At 45.8% G+C, this 19,995-nt stretch overlaps 1 pseudogene across 1 annotated transcript in view; it reads right to left on the bottom strand.

The window, feature by feature from the left end:
• The window catches only part of LOC311122226 (protein Hook homolog 3-like), a 46,392-nt pseudogene that overhangs the window by 17,619 nt on the left and 8,778 nt on the right, over nucleotides 1-19,995 (bottom strand). Inside the window, exons 2-6 of the transcript in view lie at nucleotides 13,156-13,241; nucleotides 11,655-11,727; nucleotides 11,331-11,514; nucleotides 942-1,009; nucleotides 95-157 (exon numbers count right to left, since the gene is read on the bottom strand). The product of the transcript in view is annotated as a protein Hook homolog 3-like (transcript). The remainder of the gene's footprint in view (nucleotides 1-94; nucleotides 158-941; nucleotides 1,010-11,330; nucleotides 11,515-11,654; nucleotides 11,728-13,155; nucleotides 13,242-19,995) is intronic.

Genomic DNA, 19,995 nt, shown 5'->3' with positions numbered 1-19,995 from the left:
AAGAATCCAAACAAAAGGCTGATACACTAAATCATGTTTATTCTGTTAAGACACAATGTAATGTAGCAAGAGAACATTCGCTGCAACATCTTACCTGTCTATCTATGTCAGCGTACGAGTCGTTTCCTCCCATAACTGGACACTCTTTGCTCATCAGCTACAACACAGAGACCATACACAGTGTGATGTCATCAGCTACAACACAGAGACCATACACAGTGTGATGTCATCAGCTACAACACAGAGACCATACACAGTGTGATGTCATCAGCTACAACACATGGGGACCATACACAGTGTGATGTCATCAGCTACAACACATGGAGACCATACAGTGTGATGTCATCAGCTACAACACATGGAGACCATACAGTGTGATGTCATCAGCTACAACACATGGAGACCATACACAGTGTGATGTCATCAGCTACAACACATGGAGACCATACAGTGTGATGTCATCAGCTACAACACATGGAGACCATACAGTGTGATGTCATCAGCTACAACACATGGAGACCATACAGTGTGATGTCATCAGCTACAACACATGGAGACCATACAGTGTGATGTCATCAGCTACAACACATGGAGACCATACAGTGTGATGTCATCAGCTACAACACATGGAGACCATACAGTGTGATGTCATCAGCTACAACACATGGAGACCATACACAGTGTGATGTCATCAGCTACAACACATGGAGACCATACAGTGTGATGTCATCAGCTACAACACATGGAGACCATACAGTGTGATGTCATCAGCTACAACACATGGAGACCATACAGTGTGATGTCATCAGCTACAACACATGGAGACCATACACAGTGTGATGTCATCAGCTACAACACATGGAGACCATACACAGTGTAGTATGTCATATAAGGACACAGAGTAAAAAACACAGCCATTTCAAATGTTTACAAAGGCTTACCTCTTGAATGGCTGTCATGACAACATGTTGAACAGATTCCTCCAACATCATTATGGTCTGGATGTATTCTAGAGGGGCAGAGGAAGACAGGACGAATGACTACATGTTCAGTCTAAGAAGCACTCTGTTGCACAATGACAAGAACTGAATGTGATGAAGCCGTGAGATAAACTGGAAGCCTCATCTTCCTCACTTCCTCAACTGAACTCTGTGTACTGTCTAGACTCTAGGACAAGGCTGTGTACTGTCTAGACTCTAGGACAAGGCTGTGTACTGTCTAGACTCTAGGACAAGGCTGTGTACTGTCTAGACTCTAGGACAAGCCTGTGTACTGTCTAGACTTCTAGGACAAGGCTGTGTACTGTCTAGACTCTAGGACAAGGCTGTGTACTGTCTAGACTCTAGGACAAGGCTGTGTACTGTTTAGAGACTCTAGGACAAGGCTGTGTACTGTCTAGACTCTAGGACAAGGCTGTGTACTGTCTAGACTCTAGGACAAGGCTGTGTACTGTTTAGAGACTCTAGGACAAGGCTGTGTACTGTCTAGACTCTAGGACAAGGCTGTGTACTGTCTAGACTCTAGGACAAGGCTGTGTACTGTCTAGACTCTAGGACAAGGCTGTGTACTGTTTAGAGACTCTAGGACAAGGCTGTGTACTGTCTAGACTCTAGGACAAGGCTGTGTACTGTTTAGAGACTATGACAAGGCTGTGTACTGTCTAGGCTCTAGGACAAGGCTGTGTACTGTTTAGAGACTCTATGACAAGGCTGTGTACTGTCTAGACTCTAGGACAAGGCTGTGTACTGTCTAGACTCTAGGACAAGGCTGTGTACTGTTGAGAGACTCTAGGACAAGGCTGTGTACTGTCTAGACTCTAGGACAAGGCTGTGTACTGTCTAGACTCTAGGACAAGGCTGTGTACTGTTTAGAGACTCTAGGACAAGGCTGTGTACTGTCTAGACTCTAGGACAAGGCTGTGTACTGTCTAGAGACTCTAGGACAAGGCTGTGTACTGTCTAGAGACGCTAGGACAAGGCTGTGTACTGTCTAGACTCTAGGACAAGGCTGTGTACTGTCTAGACTCTAGGACAAGGCTGTGTACTGTCTAGACTCTAGGACAAGGCTGTGTACTGTCTAGACTCTAGGACAAGGCTGTGTACTGTTTAGAGACTCTAGGACAAGGCTGTGTACTGTCTAGACTCTAGGACAAGGCTGTGTACTGTCTAGACTCTAGGACAAGGCTGTGTACTGTTTAGAGACTCTAGGACAAGGCTGTGTACTGTCTAGACTCTAGGACAAGGCTGTGTACTGTCTAGAGACTCTAGGACAAGGCTGTGTACTGTCTAGACTCTAGGACAAGGCTGTGTACTGTCTAGAGACTCTAGGACAAGGCTGTGTACTGTCTAGAGACTCTAGGACAAGGCTGTGTACTGTCTAGACTCTAGGACAAGGCTGTGTACTGTCTAGACTCTAGGACAAGGCTGTGTACTGTCTAGACTCTAGGACAAGGCTGTGTACTGTCTAGACTCTAGGACAAGGCTGTGTACTGTCTAGACTCTAGGACAAGGCTGTGTACTGTCTAGACTCTAGGACAAGGCTGTGTACTGTCTAGACTCTAGGACAAGGCTGTGTACTTTCTAGACTCTAGGACAAGGCTGTGTACTGTTTAGAGACTCTAGGACAAGGCTGTGTACTGTCTAGACTCTAGGACAAGGCTGTGTACTGTCTAGACTCTAGGACAAGGCTGTGTACTGTCTAGACTCTAGGACAAGGCTGTGTACTGTTTAGACTCTAGGACAAGGCTGTGTACTGTTTAGAGACTCTAGGACAAGGCTGTGTACTGTCTAGACTCTAGGACAAGGCTGTGTACTGTCTAGACTCTAGGACAAGGCTGTGTACTGTTTAGAGACTCTAGGACAAGGCTGTGTACTGTCTAGACTCTAGGACAAGGCTGTGTACTGTCTAGAGACTCTAGGACAAGGCTGTGTACTGTCTAGAGACTCTAGGACAAGGCTGTGTACTGTCTAGACTCTAGGACAAGGCTGTGTACTGTCTAGACTCTAGGACAAGGCTGTGTACTGTTTAGAGACTCTAGGACAAGGCTGTGTACTGTCTAGACTCTAGGACAAGGCTGTGTACTGTCTAGACTATAGGACAAGGCTGTGTACTGTTTAGAGACTCTAGGACAAGGTTGTGTACTGTTTAGAGACTCTAGGACAAGGCTGTGTACTGTTTAGAGACTCTAGGACAAGGCTGTGTACTGTCTAGACTCTAGGACAAGGCTGTGTACTGTCTAGACTCTAGGACAAGGCTGTGTACTGTCTAGACTCTAGGACAAGGCTGTGTACTGTCTAGACTCTAGGACAAGGCTGTGTACTGTCTAGACTCTAGGACAAGGCTGTGTACTGTCTAGACTCTAGGACAAGGCTGTGTACTGTCTAGAGACTCTAGGACAAGGATGTGTACTGTCTAGAGACTCTAGGACAAGGATGTGTACTGTCTAGACTCTAGGACAAGGCTGTGTACTGTCTAGAGACTCTAGGACAAGGCTGTGTACTGTCTAGACTCTAGGACAAGGCTGTGTACTGTCTAGACTCTAGGACAAGGCTGTGTACTGTCTAGACTCTAGGACAAGGCTGTGTACTGTCTAGACTCTAGGACAAGGCTGTGTACTGTCTAGACTCTAGGACAAGGCTGTGTACTGTCTAGACTCTAGGACAAGGCTGTGTACTGTCTAGACTCTAGGACAAGGCTGTGTACTGTTTAGAGACTCTAGGACAAGGCTGTGTACTGTCTAGACTCTAGGACAAGGCTGTGTACTGTCTAGACTCTAGGACAAGGCTGTGTACTGTCTAGACTCTAGGACAAGGCTGTGTACTGTCTAGACTCTAGGACAAGGCTGTGTACTGTCTAGACTCTAGGACAAGGCTGTGTACTGTCTAGACTCTAGGACAAGGCTGTGTACTGTCTAGACTCTAGGACAAGGCTGTGTACTGTTTAGAGACTCTAGGACAAGGCTGTGTACTGTCTAGACTCTAGGACAAGGCTGTGTACTGTCTAGACTCTAGGACAAGGCTGTGTACTGTCTAGACTCTAGGACAAGGCTGTGTACTGTCTAGAGACTCTAGGACAAGGCTGTATACTGTCTAGACTCTAGGACAAGGCTGTGTACTGTCTAGACTCTAGGACAAGGCTGTGTACTGTTTAGAGACTCTAGGACAAGGCTGTGTACTGTTTAGAGACTCTAGGACAAGGCTGTGTACTGTCTAGAATCTAGGACAAGGCTGTGTACTGTCTAGACTCTAGGACAAGGCTGTGTACTGTTTAGAGACTCTAGGACAAGGCTGTGTACTGTTTAGAGACTCTAGGACAAGGCTGTGTACTGTCTAGACTCTAGGACAAGGCTGTGTACTGTCTAGACTCTAGGACAAGGCTGTGTACTGTCTAGACTCTAGGACAAGGCTGTGTACTGTCTAGACTCTAGGACAAGGCTGTGTACTGTCTAGACTCTAGGACAAGGCTGTGTACTGTCTAGACTCTAGGACAAGGCTGTGTACTGTCTAGACTCTAGGACAAGGCTGTGTACTGTCTAGACTCTAGGACAAGGCTGTGTACTGTCTAGACTCTAGGACAAGGCTGTGTACTGTTTAGAGACTCTAGGACAAGGCTGTGTACTGTCTAGACTCTAGGACAAGGCTGTGTACTGTCTAGACTCTAGGACAAGGCTGTGTACTGTTTAGAGACTCTAGGACAAGGCTGTGTACTGTCTAGACTCTAGGACAAGGCTGTGTACTGTCTAGACTCTAGGACAAGGCTGTGTACTGTCTAGACTCTAGGACAAGGCTGTGTACTGTCTACAGACTCTAGGACAAGGCTGTGTACTGTCTAGACTCTAGGACAAGGCTGTGTACTGTCTAGACTCTAGGACAAGGCTGTGTACTGTCTAGACTCTAGGACAAGGCTGTGTACTGTCTAGACTCTAGGACAAGGCTGTGTACTGTCTAGACTCTAGGACAAGGCTGTGTACTGTCTAGACTCTAGGACAAGGCTGTGTACTGTCTAGACTCTAGGACAAGGCTGTGTACTGTCTAGACTCTAGGACAAGGCTGTGTACTGTTTAGAGACTCTAGGACAAGGCTGTGTACTGTCTAGACTCTAGGACAAGGCTGTGTACTGTCTAGACTCTAGGACAAGGCTGTGTACTGTCTAGACTCTAGGACAAGGCTGTGTACTGTTTAGAGACTCTAGGACAAGGCTGTGTACTGTCTAGGCTCTAGGACAAGGCTGTGTACTGTTTAGAGACTCTATGACAAGGCTGTGTACTGTCTAGACTCTAGGACAAGGCTGTGTACTGTCTAGACTCTAGGACAAGGCTGTGTACTGTTGAGAGACTCTAGGACAAGGCTGTGTACTGTCTAGACTCTAGGACAAGGCTGTGTACTGTCTAGACTCTAGGACAAGGCTGTGTACTGTTTAGAGACTCTAGGACAAGGCTGTGTACTGTCTAGACTCTAGGACAAGGCTGTGTACTGTCTAGAGACTCTAGGACAAGGCTGTGTACTGTCTAGAGACGCTAGGACAAGGCTGTGTACTGTCTAGACTCTAGGACAAGGCTGTGTACTGTCTAGACTCTAGGACAAGGCTGTGTACTGTCTAGACTCTAGGACAAGGCTGTGTACTGTCTAGACTCTAGGACAAGGCTGTGTACTGTTTAGAGACTCTAGGACAAGGCTGTGTACTGTCTAGACTCTAGGACAAGGCTGTGTACTGTCTAGACTCTAGGACAAGGCTGTGTACTGTTTAGAGACTCTAGGACAAGGCTGTGTACTGTCTAGACTCTAGGACAAGGCTGTGTACTGTCTAGACTCTAGGACAAGGCTGTGTACTGTCTAGACTCTAGGACAAGGCTGTGTACTGTTTAGAGACTCTAGGACAAGGCTGTGTACTGTCTAGACTCTAGGACAAGGCTGTGTACTGTCTAGAGACTCTAGGACAAGGCTGTGTACTGTCTAGACTCTAGGACAAGGCTGTGTACTGTCTAGAGACTCTAGGACAAGGCTGTGTACTGTCTAGAGACTCTAGGACAAGGCTGTGTACTGTCTAGACTCTAGGACAAGGCTGTGTACTGTCTAGACTCTAGGACAAGGCTGTGTACTGTCTAGACTCTAGGACAAGGCTGTGTACTGTCTAGACTCTAGGACAAGGCTGTGTACTGTCTAGACTCTAGGACAAGGCTGTGTACTGTCTAGACTCTAGGACAAGGCTGTGTACTGTCTAGACTCTAGGACAAGGCTGTGTACTGTCTAGACTCTAGGACAAGGCTGTGTACTTTCTAGACTCTAGGACAAGGCTGTGTACTGTTTAGAGACTCTAGGACAAGGCTGTGTACTGTCTAGACTCTAGGACAAGGCTGTGTACTGTCTAGACTCTAGGACAAGGCTGTGTACTGTCTAGACTCTAGGACAAGGCTGTGTACTGTTTAGACTCTAGGACAAGGCTGTGTACTGTTTAGAGACTCTAGGACAAGGCTGTGTACTGTCTAGACTCTAGGACAAGGCTGTGTACTGTCTAGACTCTAGGACAAGGCTGTGTACTGTTTAGAGACTCTAGGACAAGGCTGTGTACTGTCTAGACTCTAGGACAAGGCTGTGTACTGTCTAGAGACTCTAGGACAAGGCTGTGTACTGTCTAGAGACTCTAGGACAAGGCTGTGTACTGTCTAGACTCTAGGACAAGGCTGTGTACTGTCTAGACTCTAGGACAAGGCTGTGTACTGTTTAGAGACTCTAGGACAAGGCTGTGTACTGTCTAGACTCTAGGACAAGGCTGTGTACTGTCTAGACTATAGGACAAGGCTGTGTACTGTTTAGAGACTCTAGGACAAGGCTGTGTACTGTTTAGAGACTCTAGGACAAGGCTGTGTACTGTTTAGAGACTCTAGGACAAGGCTGTGTACTGTCTAGACTCTAGGACAAGGCTGTGTACTGTCTAGACTCTAGGACAAGGCTGTGTACTGTCTAGACTCTAGGACAAGGCTGTGTACTGTCTAGACTCTAGGACAAGGCTGTGTACTGTCTAGACTCTAGGACAAGGCTGTGTACTGTCTAGACTCTAGGACAAGGCTGTGTACTGTCTAGACTCTAGGACAAGGCTGTGTACTGTCTAGAGACTCTAGGACAAGGCTGTGTACTGTCTAGACTCTAGGACAAGGCTGTGTACTGTCTAGAGACTCTAGGACAAGGCTGTGTACTGTCTAGACTCTAGGACAAGGCTGTGTACTGTCTAGACTCTAGGACAAGGCTGTGTACTGTCTAGACTCTAGGACAAGGCTGTGTACTGTCTAGACTCTAGGACAAGGCTGTGTACTGTCTAGACTCTAGGACAAGGCTGTGTACTGTCTAGACTCTAGGACAAGGCTGTGTACTGTCTAGACTCTAGGACAAGGCTGTGTACTGTTTAGAGACTCTAGGACAAGGCTGTGTACTGTCTAGACTCTAGGACAAGGCTGTGTACTGTCTAGACTCTAGGACAAGGCTGTGTACTGTCTAGACTCTAGGACAAGGCTGTGTACTGTCTAGACTCTAGGACAAGGCTGTGTACTGTCTAGACTCTAGGACAAGGCTGTGTACTGTCTAGACTCTAGGACAAGGCTGTGTACTGTCTAGAGACTCTAGGACAAGGCTGTGTACTGTCTAGACTCTAGGACAAGGCTGTGTACTGTCTAGAGACTCTAGGACAAGGCTGTGTACTGTCTAGACTCTAGGACAAGGCTGTGTACTGTCTAGACTCTAGGACAAGGCTGTGTACTGTCTAGACTCTAGGACAAGGCTGTGTACTGTCTAGACTCTAGGACAAGGCTGTGTACTGTCTAGACTCTAGGACAAGGCTGTGTACTGTCTAGACTCTAGGACAAGGCTGTGTACTGTCTAGACTCTAGGACAAGGCTGTGTACTGTTTAGAGACTCTAGGACAAGGCTGTGTACTGTCTAGACTCTAGGACAAGGCTGTGTACTGTCTAGACTCTAGGACAAGGCTGTGTACTGTCTAGACTCTAGGACAAGGCTGTGTACTGTCTAGAGACTCTAGGACAAGGCTGTATACTGTCTAGACTCTAGGACAAGGCTGTGTACTGTCTAGACTCTAGGACAAGGCTGTGTACTGTTTAGAGACTCTAGGACAAGGCTGTGTACTGTTTAGAGACTCTAGGACAAGGCTGTGTACTGTCTAGAATCTAGGACAAGGCTGTGTACTGTCTAGACTCTAGGACAAGGCTGTGTACTGTTTAGAGACTCTAGGACAAGGCTGTGTACTGTTTAGAGACTCTAGGACAAGGCTGTGTACTGTCTAGACTCTAGGACAAGGCTGTGTACTGTCTAGACTCTAGGACAAGGCTGTGTACTGTCTAGACTCTAGGACAAGGCTGTGTACTGTCTAGACTCTAGGACAAGGCTGTGTACTGTCTAGACTCTAGGACAAGGCTGTGTACTGTCTAGACTCTAGGACAAGGCTGTGTACTGTCTAGACTCTAGGACAAGGCTGTGTACTGTCTAGACTCTAGGACAAGGCTGTGTACTGTCTAGACTCTAGGACAAGGCTGTGTACTGTCTAGACTCTAGGACAAGGCTGTGTACTGTTTAGAGACTCTAGGACAAGGCTGTGTACTGTCTAGACTCTAGGACAAGGCTGTGTACTGTCTAGACTCTAGGACAAGGCTGTGTACTGTTTAGAGACTCTAGGACAAGGCTGTGTACTGTCTAGACTCTAGGACAAGGCTGTGTACTGTCTAGACTCTAGGACAAGGCTGTGTACTGTCTAGACTCTAGGACAAGGCTGTGTACTGTCTACAGACTCTAGGACAAGGCTGTGTACTGTCTAGACTCTAGGACAAGGCTGTGTACTGTCTAGACTCTAGGACAAGGCTGTGTACTGTCTAGACTCTAGGACAAGGCTGTGTACTGTCTAGACTCTAGGACAAGGCTGTGTACTGTCTAGACTCTAGGACAAGGCTGTGTACTGTCTAGACTCTAGGACAAGGCTGTGTACTGTCTAGACTCTAGGACAAGGCTGTGTACTGTCTAGAGACTCTAGGACAAGGCTGTGTACTGTCTAGACTCTAGGACAAGGCTGTGTACTGTCTAGACTCTAGGACAAGGCTGTGTACTGTCTAGACTCTAGGACAAGGCTGTGTACTGTCTAGACTCTAGGACAAGGCTGTGTACTGTCTAGACTCTAGGACAAGGCTGTGTACTGTCTAGACTCTAGGACAACGATGTGTACTGTCTAGACTCTAGGACAACGATGTGTACTGTCTAGAGACTCTAGGACAAGGCTGTGTACTGTCTAGACTCTAGGACAAGGCTGTGTACTGTCTAGACTCTAGGACAAGGCTGTGTACTGTCTAGACTCTAGGACAAGGCTGTGTACTGTCTAGAGACTCTAGGACAAGGCTGTGTACTGTCTAGAGACTCTATGACAAGGCTGTGTACTGTCTAGACTCTAGGACAAGGCTGTGTACTGTCTAGACTCTAGGACAAGGCTGTGTACTGTCTAGACTCTAGGACAAGGCTGTGTACTGTCTAGACTCTAGGACAAGGCTGTGTACTGTCTAGAGACTCTAGGACAAGGCTGTGTACTGTCTAGACTCTAGGACAAGGCTGTGTACTGTCTAGACTCTAGGACAAGGCTGTGTACTGTCTAGACTCTAGGACAAGGCTGTGTACTGTCTAGACTCTAGGACAAGGCTGTGTACTGTCTAGACTCTAGGACAAGGCTGTGTACTGTCTAGACTCTAGGACAAGGCTGTGTACTGTCTAGACTCGAGGACAAGGCTGTGTACTGTCTAGACTCTAGGACAAGGCTGTGTACTGTCTAGAGACTCTAGGACAAGGCTGTGTACTGTCTAGACTCTAGGACAAGGCCGTGTACTGTCTAGACTCTAGGACAAGGCTGTGTACTGTCTAGACTCTAGGACAAGGCTGTGTACTGTCTAGACTCTAGGACAAGGCTGTGTACTGTCTAGACTCTAGGACAAGGCTGTGTACTGTCTAGACTCTAGGACAAGGCTGTGTACTGTCTAGACTCTAGGACAAGGCTGTGTACTGTCTAGACTCTAGGACAAGGCTGTGTACTGTCTAGACTCTAGGACAAGGCTGTGTACTGTCTAGACTCTAGGACAAGGCTGTGTACTGTCTAGACTCTAGGACAAGGCTGTGTACTGTCTAGACTCTAGGACAAGGCTGTGTACTGTCTAGACTCTAGGACAACGATGTGTACTGTCTAGACTCTAGGACAAGGCTGTGTACTGTCTAGAGACTCTAGGACAAGGCTGTGTACTGTCTAGACTCTAGGACAAGGCTGTGTACTGTCTAGACTCTAGGGCAAGGCTGTGTACTGTCTAGACTCTAGGACAAGGCTGTGTACTGTCTAGAGACTCTAGGACAAGGCTGTGTACTGTCTAAAGACTCTAGGACAAGGCTGTGTACAATAATAGCTCAATAATAACTAGGAAAAGTCTGCAGACAATAATAACTCTAGGACAAGGCTGTGTACAATAATAACTCAAAAATAACTCCAGGACAAGGCTGTGTACAATAATATCTCAAGACAAGTCTGTACAATAATAATTCAAGGACAAATCTGTGTACACTAATAACTCAATGATAACTAGGACAAGGCTGTGTACACTAATAACTATAGGACAAGGCTGTGTACAATAACTCTAGGACAAGTCTGTGTACACTAATAACTCAATGATAACTCTAGGACAAGGCTGTGTACACTAATACCTCATTAACTCTAGGACAAGTCTGTGTACACTAATAACTCAATGATAACTCTAGGACAAGGCTGTGTACAATAATACCTATAGGACAAGTCTGTGTACACTAATAACTCAATAATACCTCTAGGACAAGGCTGTGTACAATAAAACCTCAAGGACAAGGCAGTGTACAATAAAACCTCAAGGACAAGGCAGTGTACAATAATAACTCTAGGACAAGGCTGTGTACAATAACAACTCAATGATAACTCTAGGACAAGGCTGTGCACAATAATAACTCTAGGACAACACAATAATAACTCTAGGACAAACATATTGCTCACCTGCTGCAGAGGACAAGAGAGAGCCATGAGAAAATGAGTTTTGATCAGTCATGGAAATAAAAGTACTGTAAAACAATGAGTTTTGGTGCAGGTACAGCAACCTAGCGCAAAAATAATATTGCGATATTGTCAGAACTATACGATATATCGTCAAAAATAATATCCCGATATGTAACTGTATGGATTTTGTCCCCTATCACTAATATACCAGGTAGCCTAGCCCATGCTGAGCAGACAGACAGACAGACAGACAGACAGACAGACAGACAGACAGACAGACAGACCTTGTTTCTGCTCACAGTTGACAGCGCAGCCTAGTATGAGTTGCAGCATCCTGCCCAGCTCTGCAGCGTCTGAGTGTTCTCCTATCAGGCTGATGTCTGGCAGGGTGAAGTCATCGATCTGCTGCTGTAGGACCTCCTGGTTGTAGTCCAGTATACCTTTCAACACCTTCTTTAGATTACTGATCTGAAAAGAGGAGTGAAGATGTGAGATTGGGAATGTGACACTGACAAGGGAATGGACATGTATGACAAAGGCTTGAGAGCAGATGACAGCAACACAAAAAGACAATGTATTAAAACGACCACCATGTATCACCATCATACCTTTAGCCGCCAGTTATCTCCCACCTCAGGCTTGATCCTACTGATCCAGTTGTCAGTGAAATACACAATGTCTCTGGAGAAGAGAAAGGTAAGTGATCACAATTGTGAGAAAGAAAGTGGAGAGAAGCTACAACGCCTAGCCACAACACCTAGCTACAACGCCTAGCCACAATACCTAGCTACAACGCCTAGCCACAACGCCTAGCCACAACGCCTAGCTACAACGCCTAGCTACAATACCTAGCCACAATACCTAGCTACAACGCCTAGCCACAATATCTAGCTACAACACCTAGCTACAACGCCTAGCTACAATACCTAGCTACAACGCCTAGCCACAACGCCTAGCCACAATACCTAGCTACAACGCCTAGCCACAACGCCTAGCCACAATACCTAGCTACAACGCCTAGCCACAATACCTAGCTACAACGCCTAGCCACAACGCCTAGCCACAACACCTAGCCACAACACCTAGCCACAATGCCTAGCTACAATACCTAGCTACAACGCCTAGCCACAACGCCTAGCCACAACGCCTAGCCACAATACCTAGCTACAACGCCTAGCCACAACGCCTAGCCACAATACCTAGCTACAACGCCTAGCTACAACGCCTAGCTACAACACCTAGCTACAACGCCTAGCTACAACGCCTAGCTACAACGCCTAGCCACAACACCTAGCCACAAAACCTAGTTACAACGCCTAGCTACAACACCTAGCTACAACACCTAGCTACAACGCCTAGCTACAATACCTAGCCCCAATACCTAGCCCCGATACCTAGCCACAACACCTAGCCACGATACCTAGCCACAACGCCTAGCCACAACACCTAGCCACAACACCTAGCCACAATACCTAGCCACAACGCCTAGCCACAACGCCTAGCCACAAAACCTAGCTACAATACCTAGCCACGACGCCTAGCCACAACACCTAGCCACAACGCCTAGCCACAACGCCTAGCCACAACACCTAGCCACAACGCCTAGCCACAACACCTAGCCACAACGCCTAGCCACAATACCTAGCCACAACACCTAGCCACAACGCCTAGCCACAACACCTAGCCACAATACCTAGCCACAACACCTAGCCACAACACCTAGCCACAACACCTAGCCACAACACCTAGCCACAATACCTAGCCACAATACCTAGCCACAATACCTAGCTCCAATACCTAGCCACGACGCCTAGCCACAACGCCTAGCCACAACACCTAGCCACAACGCCTAGCCACAACGCCTAGCCACAACACCTAGCCACAACACCTAGCCACAACACCTAGCCACAACACCTAGCCACAATACCTAGCCACAACACCTAGCCACAACACCTAGCCACAACACCTAGCCACAATACCTAGCCACAACACCTAGCCACAACACCTAGCCACAATACCCCCTAAAAGGTTGGTTTGATGGTTTCACAAAACTCATTTCCAGCAGTTCAAAAGTAAAACAGTACAAAGGTGTAAATCACTGACACTTACATTTTCTGTAGGGCCTGGGCCATGACAATCCCACTTGTGAGATCGTCCACTGTCTTGCACGGTGCCTCCAATCCAAACGTTTGGATCTAGATGAAAAAGGACAATTCAGAAAAACAGAATCATTTCCTGCTCTGAAACATTACACAGAGATACCCACCTTAAATGGCATCCATCATTACTTGACACCTAGCCCTCTCCCCTATTCATTCTTCACATAGCCTTAAAATTCCTAACTTCTTTCGGAAAAATGGAGTGGAGCTCTACACCGATTAGGTTGAGCCTTGAGGCTACTCTGACTTCCACTTGTCAGTTTTTTTGTGACTTTGCAGGAAATTAGTAAAATACTGAGCACCTTTGTCCATGCCCTATCTCTCTATGATGATTTTTTTTTTTTTTTTTTGTCATTTAGCAGACGCTCTTATCCAGAGCGACATACAGGAGCAATTAGGGTTAAGTGCCTTGCTCAAGGGCACATCGACATATTTTTCACCTAGTCGGCTCGGGGATTAGAACCAGCGACCTTTCGGTTACTGGCACAACGCTCTTAACCACTAAGCCACCTGCCGCCCCATAACATGTAATTAGTTGTCCATGCCCATCTGATGAACCAGACCCAGCAGTGTTGTCACTCTGAATAAAACAGGCTGAACTCAGCAGAGGAGCGGCACAAGACACGGAGGTGCCATGGTCAATGCCATAATTACAGTCACAAGACACGGAGGTGCCATGGTCAATGCCATAATTACAGTCACAAGACACGGAGGTGCCATGGTCAATGCCATAATTACAGGCACAAGACACGGAGGTGCCATGGTCAATGCCATAATTACAGTCACAAGACACGGAGGTGCCATGGTCAATGCCATAATTACAGGCACAAGACACGGAGGTGCCATGGTCAATGCCATAATTACAGTCACAAGACACGGAGGTGCCATGGTCAATGCCATAATTACAGTCACAAGACACGGAGGTGCCATGGTCAATGCCATAATTACAGTCACAAGACACGGAGGTGCCATGGTCAATGCCATAATTACAGTCACAAGACACGGAGGTGCCATGGTCAATGCCATAATTACAGTCACAAGACACGGAGGTGCCACGGTCAATGCCATAATTACAGTCACAAGACACGGAGGTGCCACGGTCAATGCCATAATTACAGTCACAAGACACGGAGGTGCCATGGTCAATGCCATAATTACAGTCACAAGACACGGAGGTGCCACGGTCAATGCCATAATTACAGTCACAAGACACGGAGGTGCCATGGTCAATGCCATAATTACAGTCACACGTAAGAAGGAATCACCTCAGTCCTGAATGTAATGTCTCCAAGTCGTAGGCTATTCCCTACACGACCGACTTTCAGGAGACCATTATTGAGCTAGGCCTAGACCATTGACCAGCCCAAGAGCTGCATGACCTTTTGTTTTTTTATCTGTATAATGGAAAGGGCTATATAAATTAATTATTATTATTATTTATTTTTTTCGTCATTTAGCAGACACTCTTATCCAGAGCGACATACAGGAGCAATTAGGGTTAAGTGCCTTGCTCAAGGGCACATCGACATATTTTTCACCTAGTCGGCTCGGGGATTAGAACCAGCGACCTTTCGGTTACTGGCACAACGCTCTTAACCACTAAGCCACCTGCCGCCCCATAACATGTAATTAGTTGTCCATGCCCATCTGATGAACCAGACCCAGCAGTGTTGTCACTCTGAATAAAACAGGCTGAACTCAGCAGAGGAGCGGCACAAGACACGGAGGTGCCATGGTCAATGCCATAATTACAGTCACAAGACACGGAGGTGCCATGGTCAATGCCATAATTACAGTCACAAGACACGGAGGTGCCATGGTCAATGCCATAATTACAGGCACAAGACACGGAGGTGCCATGGTCAATGCCATAATTACAGTCACAAGACACGGAGGTGCCATGGTCAATGCCATAATTACAGTCACAAGACACGGAGGTGCCATGGTCAATGCCATAATTACAGTCACAAGACACGGAGGTGCCATGGTCAATGCCATAATTACAGTCACAAGACACGGAGGTGCCATGGTCAATGCCATAATTACAGTCACAAGACACGGAGGTGCCATGGTCAATGCCATAATTACAGTCACAAGACACGGAGGTGCCATGGTCAATGCCATAATTACAGTCACAAGACACGGAGGTGCCACGGTCAATGCCATAATTACAGTCACAAGACACGGAGGTGCCATGGTCAATGCCATAATTACAGTCACACGTAAGAAGGAATCACCTCAGTCCTGAATGTAATGTCTCCAAGTCGTAGGCTATTCCCTACACGACCGACTTTCAGGAGACCATTATTGAGCTAGGCCTAGACCATTGACCAGCCCAAGAGCTGCATGACCTTTTGTTTTTTTATCTGTATAATGGAAAGGGCTATATAAATTAATTATTATTATTATTATTATTATTATTATTATTATTATTATTATTATTACCTAGTAAAAGGGTAATAGCATTCAGAAGTAGAATTTGTTTTCTTTTTTTTTACATTTGAGGCTAATATTTCATTTTAAAGGCTATGTTTAGACTTATATTTGTTATGAGTCATGCTGTACAGACACACTAAGGTGAAATGAAGCGCTATAAATACTCCAGACTTACCTCACCACCAAGGATATGTTAGTGGCAGGTCTGAGTGTCAGAGTAGGCCTACTGATGCAACCCTGATCTGAGCAGCGAGAACAGAACGGAGAGAACCACTTTACAGTCCCTCCCTCCCTCCCTCCTAACTCTCCTTCCCTCCCTCCCTCCCTCCCTCCCCTCCCTCCCCTCCCTCAGCCAGCTGGGTCATTAGTGGTTGGTTGAATGAGTCCTGGTACAGTCAGCTGGGTCATTAGTGGTTGGTTGAATGAGTCCTGGTACAGTCAGGTGGGTCATTAGAGGAAGTTGCCACCTCAGAGGAAGTTGCCACCTCAAGAGATGAGTCTCAGCTAAACCATGCCTATACGAGCTGTTGACATGTTGATGGTTGACGTTTGTCTGACTCTTACCGTTTGATAATTCTACTGAAACCGTGTCGGATTCCAGACATCATTCACATTTTCACATGCACAAGGATAGCTATATTCTTTGTTCTCTCTGTTGTCATTTAAGCAAGCTAGCTAGCTACATATCAATGCATTATATAAATTGCGCAGCTGTACACTGAGTGTACAAAACATTAGGAACACCTGCTCTTTCCATGACATAGACTGACCAGGTGAATCCGGCTGAAAGCTATGATCCCTTATTGATGTCACTTGTTAAATCCACTTCAAAAATCAGTGTAGATGAAGCCTTTGACATGTCTGGTGAGTATGCAGGCCATGGAAGAACTGGGACATTTTCAGCTTCCAGGAATTGTGTACAGATCCTTGCGACATGGGGCCGAGCATTATCATACTGAAACATGAGGTGATGGCGGCGGATGAACGGCACGACAATGGGCCTCAGGATCTCGTCACGGTATCTCTGTGCATTCAAATTGCCATTGATAAAATGCAATTGTGTTCATTGTCCGTAGCTTATGCCTGCCCATACCATAACATCACTGCCACCATGGGGCACTCTGTTCGCAACATTGACATCAGCAAACCGCTTGCCAACACGACGCCATACACGTGGTCTGCGGTTGTGAGGCCGGTTGGACGTACTGCCAAATTCTCAAAAACAACATTGGAGGCAGTTTATGGTAGAGAAATTAACATTACATTCTCTGGCAACAGCTCTGGTGGACATTCCTGCAGTCAGCATGCCAACTGCAGGCTCCCTCAAAACTTGAGACATCTGTGGCATTGTGTTGTGTGGCAAAACTGCACATTTTAGAGTGGCCTTTTATTGTCCCCAGCACAAAGTGCACCTGTGTAATGATCATGCTGTTTAATCAGCTTCTTGATATGCCACACCTGTCAGGTGGATGGATTAACTTGGCGAAGGATAAACACTCACTAACAGAGATGTAAACACATTTTTGCACAACATTTTAGAGAAATAAAACTTTTTGTGCGTATGGAACATTTTCTGGGATATTTTATTTCAGCTCATGAAACACGGGACCAACACTTTACAAGTTGCGCTTATATTTATGTTCAGTGTAGTCAACTGGGTGGGGATTCCTATGGCGCTGGCCATGCTGTCACAGACGCTACAATGGCACAGATACAAAGAGGAGTCCTCCATCTATCTCTATGGTCCTGGGAGGCCACAGCTGTCCCATGGAGCCTATAGATCAGGGTTCTTCAATTCCGGTCCTGGAGGGCCGAAACACTTCTGTTTTTTATTTCTACCTGGTAGTTAATTGCACTCACCTGGTGTCCCAGGTCTGAATTAGCCCCTGATTAGAAGGAGAGGATGAAAAACAGAGGTGTTTCGGCCCTCCAGGACCGGAATTGAAGAACCCTGCTATACAGCGTCTTATAGACGTTCCTATAATGTCTATTATGGGCCAGCTGTGGAAACTCACCAAATGGAGCAAAAGGGGTTTAGGAAAAAAAAAAGAGTAGTGGATCCTTTGTATAAGAGCACCTCACACCAAATGGGGCCGACGTCTCTTCAGGTCACGGGGGGGGGGTTAGGATGGGGGGGGTTAGGATGGGGGGGGTTAGGATACTGAGTAAGAATTTAGGTCTACATCATATAGATGGGATAGCTGACAATGTCACAAAAAACTATCTGAGAGCTTCCATGGGGCAGAAGTCAGCGTGTTATTGTGATTCTGGATTGCCAGATTGCTAGCAAGAATGACAAGGAACTGCCATGTGGGGAATCGTAAGTGGCTCGTTCTCATCTTGTTATTGAAACCATGTCTTGTTTTGATTGATTTCATGACTAATATGGCAAGAATTCACTAGCTAGCTAACCAACAACTGGAAGGATGTATTTGAGACAAGTTGTCATTGTGCAAATGTATTTATGTTTTCAATAAACATTGGAGACATAATATAGATTACATGTTGTCAACAATCTCACGCCAACACTGTCTGTTTTGTCCCATAGTTGAGCACGCATCCGTTTTGTTGCTAAGCAACCAACCCCTCTATGTGATAAAGGCCTATTTTCTCACTGTGTTACAGGCTCTGAGTGACGGGCAATTCATGACAGCCCGCTTGGAGTTTGCCAAAAGGCACCTAAAGGACTTTCAGACCATGAGAAACAAGATTATCTGGTCTGATGAAACCATGATTGAATTGTTTGGCCTGAATGCCAAGCGTCACTTCTGGAGGAAACCTGGCACCCTTCCTACGATGAAGCATGGTGGTGACAGCATCATGCTGTGGGGATGTTTTTCAGCGGCAGGGACTGGGAGACTAGTCAGGATCGAGGCAAAGATGAACAGAGCAAAGTACAGAGAGATCCTTGATGAAAACCTGCTCCAGAGCGCTCAGGACCTCAGACTGGGGCGAAGGTTCACCTTCCAACAGGACAACGACCCTAAGCACACAGCCAAGACAAGGCAGGAGTGGCTTCAGGACAAGTCTCTGAACATCCTTGAGTGGCCCAGCCAGAGCCCGGACTTGAACCCGATCAAACATCTCTGGAGAGACCTGAAAATAGCTGTGCAGCGACGCTTCCCATCCAACCTGACAGGGCTTGAGCTTAAATGTGATATTTCAGATTTTTATACATTTGTAAAAGATTATAACCTGTTTTCACTTTGTCATTATGGGAAATTGTGTGTAGATTGATGAGGGAAAAAAACAATTTAACACATTTTTGAATAAGGCTGTAACCTACCAGAATGTGGTAAAGGTCAAGGGGTCAGAATACTTTCTGAAGGCACTGTATAGCAAATCAAATCAATTGAACTAATCGGTAGGTTTAAACTTTCATTATCTTCCCTCCTCATGAGGGAAACATTTGAAAATATCTTAAAGATATGTGGCTTTTTGGTAAAGGAATTATTAAGGTTTTTTAACGTCTTAAGGATCGGACCCTTTTCTTCAATTTTCGCCTAAAATGACATACCCAAATCTAACTGCCTGTAGCTCAGGACCTGAAGGAAGAATATGCATATTCTTAATACCATTTGAAAGGAAACACTGAAGTTTGTGGAAATGTGAAATTAATGTAGGAGAATGTAACACATTAGAAAGATAATACAAACCAAAAAAACATGTGTTTTCTATTTATATATATTTGTATCATCTTTGAAATGCAAGAGAAAGGCCACAATATAATATTGCAGTTTAGGTGCAATTTAGATGTTGGCCGCTAGATGGCAGCAGCATGTTTGCAAAGTTTCAGATTGATCCAGTGAAGCATCAAGTCTATTTTGTATCAAGTCTGCCCAAATGTGCCGAATTGGTCAATCGATACATTTTTTAAGTACATAACTATAGAGAACATACAAAAATAATATGGTAATACAAAACCAGGAATGTCATACATGATGGATCATTAGCTTATACACTAACTTTCACACATCTAGATTGCCGGGCGGGGTGGGTGTGGAGCCAGAGACAGCAGGGGTTCAAACTGTAGAACCCAGTTCCTACATTTGAATATAAAAATTGATTTTATCAAACAAAACTATGCTACATTTTATCTCTGGGACCCTGAGGATGACAAATCTGAGCAAGATTACTGAATGTAAGTACATTATTTACCTTCAGAGGTGAATGTATCAAACCAGTTGCCGTGATAGTTTTTTGGTTGTTGTGCACCCTCCTCAAACAATAGCATGGTATTTTTTCACTGTAATAGCTACTGTAAATTGGACAGTGCAGTTAGATTAACATGAATTTAAGCTTTCTGCCCATATAAGACATGTCTATGTCCTGGAAAGTTTGCTGTTACTTACAA

Source organism: Coregonus lavaretus, assembly GCF_964263955.1.
Source record: "Coregonus lavaretus genome assembly, contig: HAP1_SCAFFOLD_1190, whole genome shotgun sequence".
Lineage (NCBI taxonomy): Eukaryota > Metazoa > Chordata > Actinopteri > Salmoniformes > Salmonidae > Coregonus > Coregonus lavaretus.
This window is presented reverse-complemented; position numbering and strand designations above follow the sequence as displayed.